This window comes from Pygocentrus nattereri, chromosome 27 (genome assembly GCF_015220715.1).
Source record: "Pygocentrus nattereri isolate fPygNat1 chromosome 27, fPygNat1.pri, whole genome shotgun sequence".
Classification (NCBI taxonomy): Eukaryota; Metazoa; Chordata; class Actinopteri; order Characiformes; family Serrasalmidae; genus Pygocentrus; species Pygocentrus nattereri.
Window position 1 is genome coordinate 20,097,835 of NC_051237.1, and position 10,786 is coordinate 20,108,620.

Sequence of the window (10,786 nt, forward strand, 5' to 3'; positions counted from 1 at the left end):
TGTAGAATTCCAGCGGGTGACACACTCCTGTTTGAGCTTAAGCTCTACCATAGACATCTGTCGCTGGGTGGATTTAAGCTTTTGGGTGGCTGCTGTGCTTCAGTGGAAAAATTCCACTATTGCCTTCACTTTGTCCACAGTGGGCTTCATAGCCCTCAGAGCATTTCTCACAAATAGATTAATGGTGTGTGCTAGGCATGGATGGTGTGTCAATTTCAACAGCTGGATGGCTCTCGTAATGTTGGCTGCATTGTCTGTGACGCAGCATACAACTTTGTGTTCCACCCCCCACTCTCTTGCCACTCGGAGGAGCTCTTCAGCCAAGTTTTCAGAGGTATGTCTGTCACTAAACTCAAAACAGTCTAGCAGAGATGACACCATACTGTAGTTTTCAATGAAGTGGCAGGTGACAGACATAAAAGATGTGGTGGCGCGGGATGTCCAGCAGTCAGTGGTCAAGCATACAGCTGAGGCTCTCTTCACCCTTTCTTGCAAAGATGCCCTTGCTGCATCATATAGGCCTGGGATTATTTTTTGTGACAGGGTTTTTCGGCTGGGGACGGCACACATGGGATTGAGGGCATGGCTGTAACTCCTAAATCCGACATCCTCTACAATTGAAAAGGGCTGGAAATCACGTGCCACCATCTTGGCAAGCTCCTCGTCAATTGCATTCTGTCTTGCTGGAGTTAGAGACTTCTGCAGGAATTGCTTGATTGAGCTCTGGGTTGTAGATGCAGGAGGGTGGGATCCAGGCTGGGATGTAGGAATGGGGGCAGACGTTGTGGCAGCTGAAGAAGCAGTTAGAGTTGATATTATTGCACCTGAAGAAGTAGTTGCAGTTGATGCACTTGCACTGTCAGAAAGTTCCCTTTCTGGTCTCGACTCCTCCAGCAATACTGATGAGTGTGATGTCCTCATGTGCCTGTGCAAGTTGTTTGTCGAGCCTGCTCTATATGAAATGCTGACTTTGCACAGTCTGCACTCTGCCCTAGAGCTCGACGTTGCATTAAAATGAGTCCAAATCTTGCTACGTTTTCTGTCACTCATTTTCACACCTAGGCCTATTGTGTTCTCACACAGACTCCCCTTCTTTCTGCCGTGCTTCTTGACCGCCGTATGTGAGTGAGTGAGTGTCTGTATTAACACCTTCCGAACGCAATACAGCTTGGCCAATTGCGTTTCCACAATGAAAGGGTTAACTTTCCTTTGGCCTGTCTCTTCCCCGGTGACTAACATGTATTAATAAAATCAGACTCTGCTGAGGGTGCAAGGGTGTCTGCCCTTTGTGCATACTTACAGGCTGTTAATAACTATTGTTCCTCTTTTATTCTGCAAACCACTTGCACTTTTGACTTACTGGATTTTGATGTTGAACTGAGCACATCCAGAGATGGAGAAAAACAACTCCATGTATGGACCAGCAGGTTACGACATATGTTAGAATGTGGTCGGGCCCTTCCTGGCTGCCTGCGTGCACGTGGGACGGGCTCTCTGTGTTTATAAAGAGGGGACTGCCCCTTCTTCTGTGTGCTTTGTGAATAAAACTCTCATCTCTCTACGAGAGTGTTGTTCATTATTGCATCGAGAGCTCTCTCTGTCTTGGGACTTAGTAGGATTGCCGAGCTGGTTTATCGCTTCATTCTCTGGTTTCTGAGGGAGAACACTGTTCTAGGAGACCCTTCCTAACAGTCTTGGTGACCCGACGTGATATCCTCACCTGGTAAGTCCGTTTCCTTCCTTTAGACCTCTGCCTGGTTGACGATATCGCGCTCCTTTTTGGCTCAGCTAACCTACCCAGCCCTGTCTGGTGGGCGGGAGTATGAGATGAAGCAGGATTTTTGCCCCTGTAACGAGGGTACAAACCTAGGCGCCTAGTGGTTTTATGCTCACAATCCCTCTGACTCCCAAGATTTGTGTTGTTTGTATTTGTATTGTGTTTGTTGATATGGGTACGTCGTTTCCCAAACCAGAGCTGGATGAGAAACCTGCTGATTGGATGAGGCGATGTAATCTGGCCTACTATGTTGACCCGTTTCTCTCTAACCTAGCAGGATGGACTGAGAGTAATCCTCAGATTCCGCCATACCCTAGGAATGGGACTTTTGACGCAGGGTATTTGAGTTCTGCTCATAGAATGATTTATGAAGGTATTGGAAATCCGCAATGGGACCTCCCCTACATGAAAGAGGGTGGGATGTCGTGGTATGACATGAAACAGGTGTGGGATGATTTTAAAAAGATTTTTACTCCAAAAAGTGTGCTGAAAACAATTCCGAAGCCTATTAAGGCCAAAAGGCAAGGCCCTAGATTGTCCCTGCCCTCAAACCAAGCATCATGTTGTAGTATGAACACCGTATCCCCTACTAGCCCAATGGCTCCTCTGGTAACATAAAATCCCGTCTTGCCACCCCCTTATCAGCCTCCGCCGCCTGCCGCACCGGGGTTATACCCAGATCTTACTGCTCTTAAAGCTGATCTTAAAGCTTCTGATTCTGCTGCAAAGCCCAAGGCCAGACCGAACACCTCAGACCCGTCCCTGTCTCTGGCTGTAGTTAAAGTCCCCAAGCCCGATGATGATGATTCGGACTTGGATGGGGAAAGAGACCCGGACTACGACCCTGGAACACGCCCCGATCCCCCACCGGGTCCGTGGACCCCGGGATCGGAACAGAGTTCCCTGGCTGTTGCCATGGCTTGGCAGTCCGGACCGGAAAGGGTCGAGGTGAAACCGCCTGATGTTACAACCTTAACCAATATTGTGAAATTGCTGCCAGACATTAACGTTGAACCTGTCCGTTGGGTGTCTACTCTCATCAAACTAGTTAGATGTCAACAATTGGGCGGGCCCGATTTTCGTTTAATCCTTAGTCTCGCCATGGGTCAGCAGTATGATGAGTCTGACTTATTGGAGAACGTTCCTATGCTCTCGCCTAAGAATGATCATCCAGAAAATAGACGTGAGAAGGTTACTGAATATCAATTGCGCTCTAAAAAGGACAAGGAGTCCAGCGCCACCGGCGCTGATGATAAATCCCAAAAGCGAACGACGTATTCACTCACCACTCGCTATATATGGTCGGAACCTGACGCTATGGACAGGCTCCAGGCTTTGTTGACTAGATATCTGTCCACTCGCAAACAGCGTAGGCAGGATTTGTCTCAAGTAACCTCATGTAAGCAGGAGAAGGGTGAGCCAATTGTTAAGTTTTGGGAAAGGTTTAAGAATGTTTGGATTTTCCAGGGTGGTATGGATGTGAATGAGAAAGACCCGAATGTTTTGCTCATTAATACGTTCATGAGTAACTGTCGTGCTGATTGTCAGCAGATGCTGAAAATGCAGCTAACTGATCGGAGTAACTTGAGAATACAGGATGTAGGGAAGAAGCTTCGTATGATGGAATCAGATGGGTTGTTTGATATGGCCCCTAACACAGTTCTGTTGCAATATCAGGGAAATCCAGGTTCAGGTCAGGTCAGATCTAACCGCAGGCCGGACAGGCCAGCCCCTGATAGAAAACCAGGGAACTGTCATTACTGTGGCAGGGAGGGTCATTGGCAGCCAGAGTGTAGAAAACGTGCGAGGGACTTGAAGGCAAAGGCGAATTGCCCTCCTCGTCCTCATGGCCCTTTTCCTCCACCTCCCCCAGTATAGGGCTGCCCACAGAGTCTGGTCCCGAGTGAAGCTTATCTTAGCACTACTTTTTCCTCTTTCCAGAACCACGATCTTCCCGTTATTTCGCTTAACGTGTCGGGCGTGGACAGTTTTCTCATAGATACTGGTGCCACTCTTTCTTCGCTCGGACCTAAGTATGAGGGCCCTTTGTCATCTAGAACCACTAGCTCTGTGGGTATAACTGGTCAGCCCTTTGTATCCCATTACACTCCCCCGCTATCAGTTCTTTGCGACGACCTCCGTTTTTCCCATGCGTTTGTTTTTATGCCGGACTGCCCATTTAATCTCATGGGCCGTGACCTGAACTGCGCATGACGCGAACAGACACGTTAGGTGGATTATCGCCATACGAGATTGTCATGGGACGACCATTTCCTGTTCCATGGCGACAAGTAACGGCTCTGGGGGGACTGGCGGACCTTGAAGTACGTCGCAGTGAGTACACAGTGGGCCTGTTGTCAGTCTTGAATGAGTACTGGGAGAGGGTCAATCAAAACATCACTGACCCTCCCAAGACCCCCACGCATCCGTATAAGCCCGGGAACCAAATCATGGTTAAAAAGTTTGAACGAAAGGGTTTTTCTGACCCTCCTTTTTCAGAGCCCACAACTGTACTCGCTGTTACACGTACTGGTGTCTTAACTGACCTTTTCCCACAGTGGATCCACGCCTCCCATTGTGTTAAAGCTCCTGAATTATAACCCACTCTGCCTATTATTAATCTCTCTTTTGTTTTGCAGAAGCATGATGCTGCTGAAAATGCTCTTTCTCTGCTCGGAAGGTCCTGGCGCCTCCCCGACGGACAATGCCTTCTGGCAGTACGCCAACTGGACGGCTAAGCAGTACACCAACGACTCATGTTATGTCTGTCACCTGATGCCTTCTAGCGTGGACAGACACTCCATGGTTACCGCCCCGCAGAACCAGTCAACCACATTACGGGCAGTGGAGATAAACTTTTTTTTCAGTGTTTTCCCACCACATTAATTGAAAGCTGCGTGTGATTGGTCAAGATTGGTCAAGATTGCATTTGCAGAGCACAAGCGTAATGACAGGGAGGCGGAGAGACAGCGAGATACTGAACGGCTCCCAAATAGGATCTTAAAACGGCTCCCATTGTGGAGCCAGTTCCAATCGTTCACTTCAAAGAGCCGGCTCTTAGAGCCGGATCGTTCGCGAACGACACATAACTAATGCTTTACTCTGCTCCCTGTCAGTATGAAGATTTATCTTTGTATTTGTTGATGAGATTGTGTTGGTCAGTGACCATGTTCTCAGTAAAGATTAACCCTTGAATGTTAAGTGATCGTTATCTCTTAATAAAAAAAAAAATCAACATTAGAAACATTGTCTGTACACAGCCACAGGTGGTGGTGCTGGGAAATGTGGAAAGAGCAACTTGCCCCGACATGAGTTCATGAATTACACCTAGATTTGATATGATTTCACTTTGATTGACTGTGTCACCTATGCCAAGAGTCAAGTTAAGTCAAGTCAAGAGGCTTTTATTGTCATTCCATCTAAGTTCAGGTACACAGTGGTGTGAAATTATGTTCCTCCAGGAACATCATGGTGCAACAAAGAAAAAAGTACAAAGTGCAAACGTGCAGACACATATTTCAATGAAATATTCTCATTGAATACTTTGTTCTGTACAAAGTTGAATGTGCTGACAACAAAATCACACAAAAATCAATGGAAATCAAATTTATTTACCAATGGAAGCCTGGATTTGGAGTCACACAAAATTAAAGTGGAAAAACATACTACAGGCTGATCCAACTTTGATGTGATGTGTGGCCTCCACGTGCCTGTATGACCTCCCTACAACGCCTGGGTATGCTCCTGATGAGGTGGCGGATGGTCTCCTGAGGGATCTCCTCCCAGACCTGGACTACAGCATCCGTCAACTCCTGGACAGTCTGTGGTGCAACATGGCGTTGGTGGATGGAGCGAGACATGATGTCCCAGATGTGCTCAATCGGATTCAGGTCTGGGGAACGGGCGGGCCAGTCCATAGCTTCAATGCCTTCATCTTGCAGGAACTGCTGACACACTCCAGCCACATGAGGTCTAGCATTGTCCTGCATTAGGAGGAACCCAGGGCCAACCGCACCAGCATATCACAAAGGGTCTGAGGATCTCATCTCGGTACCTAATGGCAGTCAGGCTACCTCTGGCGAGCACAATGAGGGCTGTGCAGCCCTCCAAAGAAATGGCACCCCACACCATTACCATTACTGCCAAACCTGTCATGCTGAAGGATGTTGCAGGCAGCAGATCACTCTCCACGGCGTCTCCAGAGTCTGTCACGTCTGTCACATGTGCTCAGTGTGAACCTGCTTTCATCTGTGAAGAACACAGGGCGCCAGTGGCGAATTTGCCAATCCTGGTGTTCTCTGGCAAATGCCAAGCATCCTGCACAGTGTTGAACTGTGAGCACAACCCCCATCTGTGGTCGTCGGGCCCTCATACCATCCTCATGGAGTTGGTTTCTAACTGTTTGTGCAGACACATGCACATTTGTGGCCTGCTGGAGGTCATTTTGCAGGGCTCTGGCAATGCTCCTCCAGTTCCTCCTTGCACAAAGGCGGAGGTAGCGGTCCTGCTGCTGGGTTGTTGCCCTCCTACGGCCTCCTCCACATCTCCTGGTGTACTGGCCTGTCTCCTGGTAGCGCCTCCAGCCTCTGGACACTACGCTGACAGACACAGCAAACCTTCTTGCCACAGCTCGCAAAACAAATAAAATGTCACAAAATCTAAAACATTTTAGGTTGGATGTTTTACAGTGTACTGTGCCATATATGGCCAAGATCTGCCTGTAAACTATGCTCCCCCAAACTCCTTTTAACCATTGTTTAAAATATAAATTATCATCATCATCATCATCATCATCAACGGCTCAGTCCAGATAGGGTCGCACTCAGCTGCAAACCGCTCCAGTGAACGCTTCTGACCTTGGCAACACCCTGACACTCTGTCCATTAATATCACAAACAGGAGTGGAGACAGGGCACAGCCCTGGTGGAGTCCAATGCTATCACTGAAAGTGTCCGACTTAATGGCGAGTAACACAGCTCTCACTCCGGGAGTACAGTACTACCCGGAGTAGTAGCCCCTGCACCCCATACTCCCGGAGGACCTCCCACAAGATATATCAGGGAACACGGTCATAAGCCTTCTCCAAGTCCACACAACACATGTAGACTGGGTTGGCAAATTCCCATGCCCCCTCAACAATCTGTGAGGGTGAAAAACTGGTCCATTGTTCCACGGCCAGGATGGAATCTGCATTTTTCCTCCTCAATCTAAGGTTCAACTATGGGTCAAATTCTCCTTTCCAGCACCTTGGCATAGACTTTCCCAGGGAAGCTGAGCAATGTGATACCCCGATAGTTGGCACACACCCTCCGGCCCCCCTTTTTAAAAATAGGGACCACCACCGGTCTGCCAGTCCAAGGGTACTGTTCCATGCAATATTGCAGAGGCGTGTTAGCCATGACAGCCCCATAATATCCAGAGCCTTAAGCATCTCCAGGTGAATCTCATCCACCCCTGGAGCCTTGCCACTGAGGAGCTTGCCAACTACCTCAGTGACATCTACCAGGGAAATGAAACTTGACATACCAGAAGCCTCTGGCACTCACTACCGTGAGGGAGGCATGTCTCCACAATTAAGGAGTTCCTCAAAGTGCTTCTTGCAACAACCGACAATATCCTCATTTGAAGTCAGAGTTTCTCCACCTTAGTCCAATACAGCTTGGGCGCAGCCACCCGGACTACTCCTGAGCCAACCGGACAGTTGGCCAAAACCTCCTTGAAGCCAAACGAAAGTCTTTTTCCATGGCCTCACCAAACTCCTCCCATGCCCTAGATTTTGCTTCTGCCACTGTTGTGGCTGCCACCTTTTATGCCTGTTGGTACCTATCTGCTAAGTCGGGAGTGCTTTGGGACATCCAGTCAATAAAAGCCTCTTTCTTCAGCTTGACGGCCTCCCTCACCACCAGGAGGTTCTTGGGTTACCGCCCTGACAGGCACCCACAAGCTTTTGTTCACAGCTATGCCTGGCAGCTTCCACAATGGAGGTTTCAAACAGGATCCATTCAAATTCCATGTTCCCTACCTCCTCCTGGGCATGAGAAAAGCTCATTCAAATCATTCTGAACACGGGCCTCCAACAGTTGTTCCCACAGCCTCACTTGGGCCTACCGAGTCTGACTATCAGTCTTCCCTGCCATCTGTTCCGACTCACCACCAGATGGTGATCAGTTGGAGAGGAGGAGACAGCTGAGACTCTTGAGTGCTCTTACTCATCACCTCACACATCTCTTTTTCAACCTTTTTTTACCTTAGTTAGTGTCACGAATGGCCCCTCCCTGTCCTGTCCATGTGCTTGTGTTCATCTTACAGTCCTGTCCTTTTGTTTTGTTTCTTCCCAGTCCTGCCCCCTTGTTTTCAGACCCTGTCCCTGATTGTAACCACACAAGTGTTTTCCACCTATGTCTTGTTATCCCTGTTGCATTTAAGCCCTGTGTTTTCCGTGTGAGTTTGCTGGTCTATGTATTGTTAGAAGTGCATTGTTTGGATTGCTTGGTGATTGTTTTTCCTCAGTTGTTTGCTTATCCCTGTGTTCATTTTTGTCATGTCTGTTCCCCATTCAATCCATGTCTGGCTCCCTGACCCTGGACTGACTCAACTCTGAAAATGGATTTGCCCCAATAAATCTCGCTTCTCTCTCCACCTCCTCATCGCTCCCACTCATTACAGTTAGGCTTTTTCTTGTGAGATTGTTTGTTTATGCACAGGCCTGGATCATCAAGATATTGGCCCCTGGGCACAAATTTTTGGTGGGTACATTTAAAGGAACACTATCTCACTGCTAAAAACCTGAAAGAATGACCAAGGTAATGACAACAGCATCAGGATTATGATTAGCTGTAACACAATGACAAATTAATTATTTTTTTTCCCCACTATGAGTTAATATAGCTGGGGACTTGGGCCCCTGGGCAAGCGCCCATAAAACCCATGTTCCTGTAAGGAAGTGTTTTTTGTTTGTTTGTTTGTTTGTTTGTTTTTTGCATTAGTTATTTTTGATAATCTATTTTTATATTTGAACTTCAATTTAGGAGCAGTCGTGGGCTGGAGGTTAGGGAACTGGCCCTGTGACCGGAAGGTTGCTGGTTCAATCCCCACTGCCGACAGTCCATGACTGAGGTGTCCTTGAGCAAGACACCTAACCCCCAATTGCTTCCTGGGCTCCATGCATAGGGCTGCCCACCGCTCCGGGTAAGTGTGCTCACTGCCCCCTAGTGTGTGTGTATGTGTTGTTTCACTTCACAGATGGGTTAAATGCAGAGGTGGAATTACACTGTTTGTGGAATTAAAAAAGTATCAATTAAATTCTAGGTCTTCTCTTTCTGCATTTTTCACAACACAGAGATTATAAATGTTTTTCATGCATTTATACATTTTTATCTTAGTCAGGCTGGAGATACTGGATAAGGGAAAGGAAAGGAGAAAATTGCTAGAGTGTGCAAAGGTGTGTGGTGCAAAGGCTGTAGTGCAGCAGAAAACTGTGGGGCATAACAGGGCAATTCCACTGACATTTTAATATTTCTGCATAATTAAACTATTTAGATGTAACCAAGAGTGATTTGAGTGGTTTGATATGAAATGCTCTGTTCTAGAGAAACATATGGAATTGCTCCATTAATTGTGATAGAAACCAGGGGCCGTATTACAGAAACATCTTAAGTCTGAAATCTTATTTTATCTGCTTAGTCACCACGACAACTTCAATTAGAATTAAATTGTGGATAGAAGCTATTACAGAACAACAGTTAATAAGTTCATAATCACATCCTAACTCCAGATATAAGAAAACAGCATTGCAGAACTATACTAATTAATTTTCTTAATTCTGTCATAACTTTAAGACAACTCCAGAAGTGTCTAACTTCTGTTTTAATAATTTGTGTCTATAATTTTATGCAGTGAACAGCAGCATAGTTCACTGTAACTAATATAATGATGTTACATTTACCTACACTGAAAACAATGCTTTGACGAGGTTTTTCTGACAGCATTTTGAAAGCTCCATGCACTGCAGACACAATCTTCCCTATCCCCTCTTGTGTGTGTTAATGTTCATGAAAACTCACCAGATAAATTGTTACAGTGGTTGTGAATAATAAGGAGACACAGCTTAATGTTAACAGAGATTTTGAATAAATATTCCCTTAATCAGTAATTAAATAGATTCGATATTGTAATCAATAACCAAATAGGCACTATTGGCTAACAGAGAATATTAATTCTCTCACAAAGGGTAGGCCTTAGTCTATCTGCATAGGAGATTCTAGACACTGGAAAGTCCCTGGCTTCACACAGAGGCCTATCTGCACTTACTGATCCAGTGAAGAGAGGTACAAGTTGACCTTGAAAGATTTTTTTAACCAGTTTTAAGAGTGAGCTCAACATGATGGACAAAGAGATACACCTATTAGAGAATGAGGTATTAACAAAATTTGAGAAGTAAAGTGGGGGCATATCAATTTACCCCAGATAAATGGTATGTAAATTATTCTTTAGAACACTGTTTGCATAGTTGGGTTTCTCAACACTCTGTGCCACTTGATGCTGAAACTCAGCATCAGAAGACTCTTTCCTATTTTTTTTTTAAACAGTATGTTTATTACAATTTTTCAAAAATGTTATGTACAACTAGACAGGTAAACAACAGAAAAGATTATACATTATGCTTAAAAAAAGGAATGACAAGAAGATTTAAAATGAGAAAACGCACACAAAAACAAAACAGACAGGGCGTACAAACTAAGGCAATGACTTATCTTCACTAGTGCAAAGCCAGCATTAACAGAAATTTTTTTTTTAAAAAAGGAAAGAGGCGGATAGCCTATCACATTGTTTCAAGGTCTCCATCAAACTCTTCGAGATGGTCCAAGAATGGCCGCCATATCTTATAAAATTCTCAGATTATTAGACAGATTGTACCTGATTTTTTCCATGTGCAATAGAGATGTGAGCTCAGATAGTCACGTCTTGAAAAGGGGCACTGCCTCTGACTTCCAAAGCATTAAAATGAGT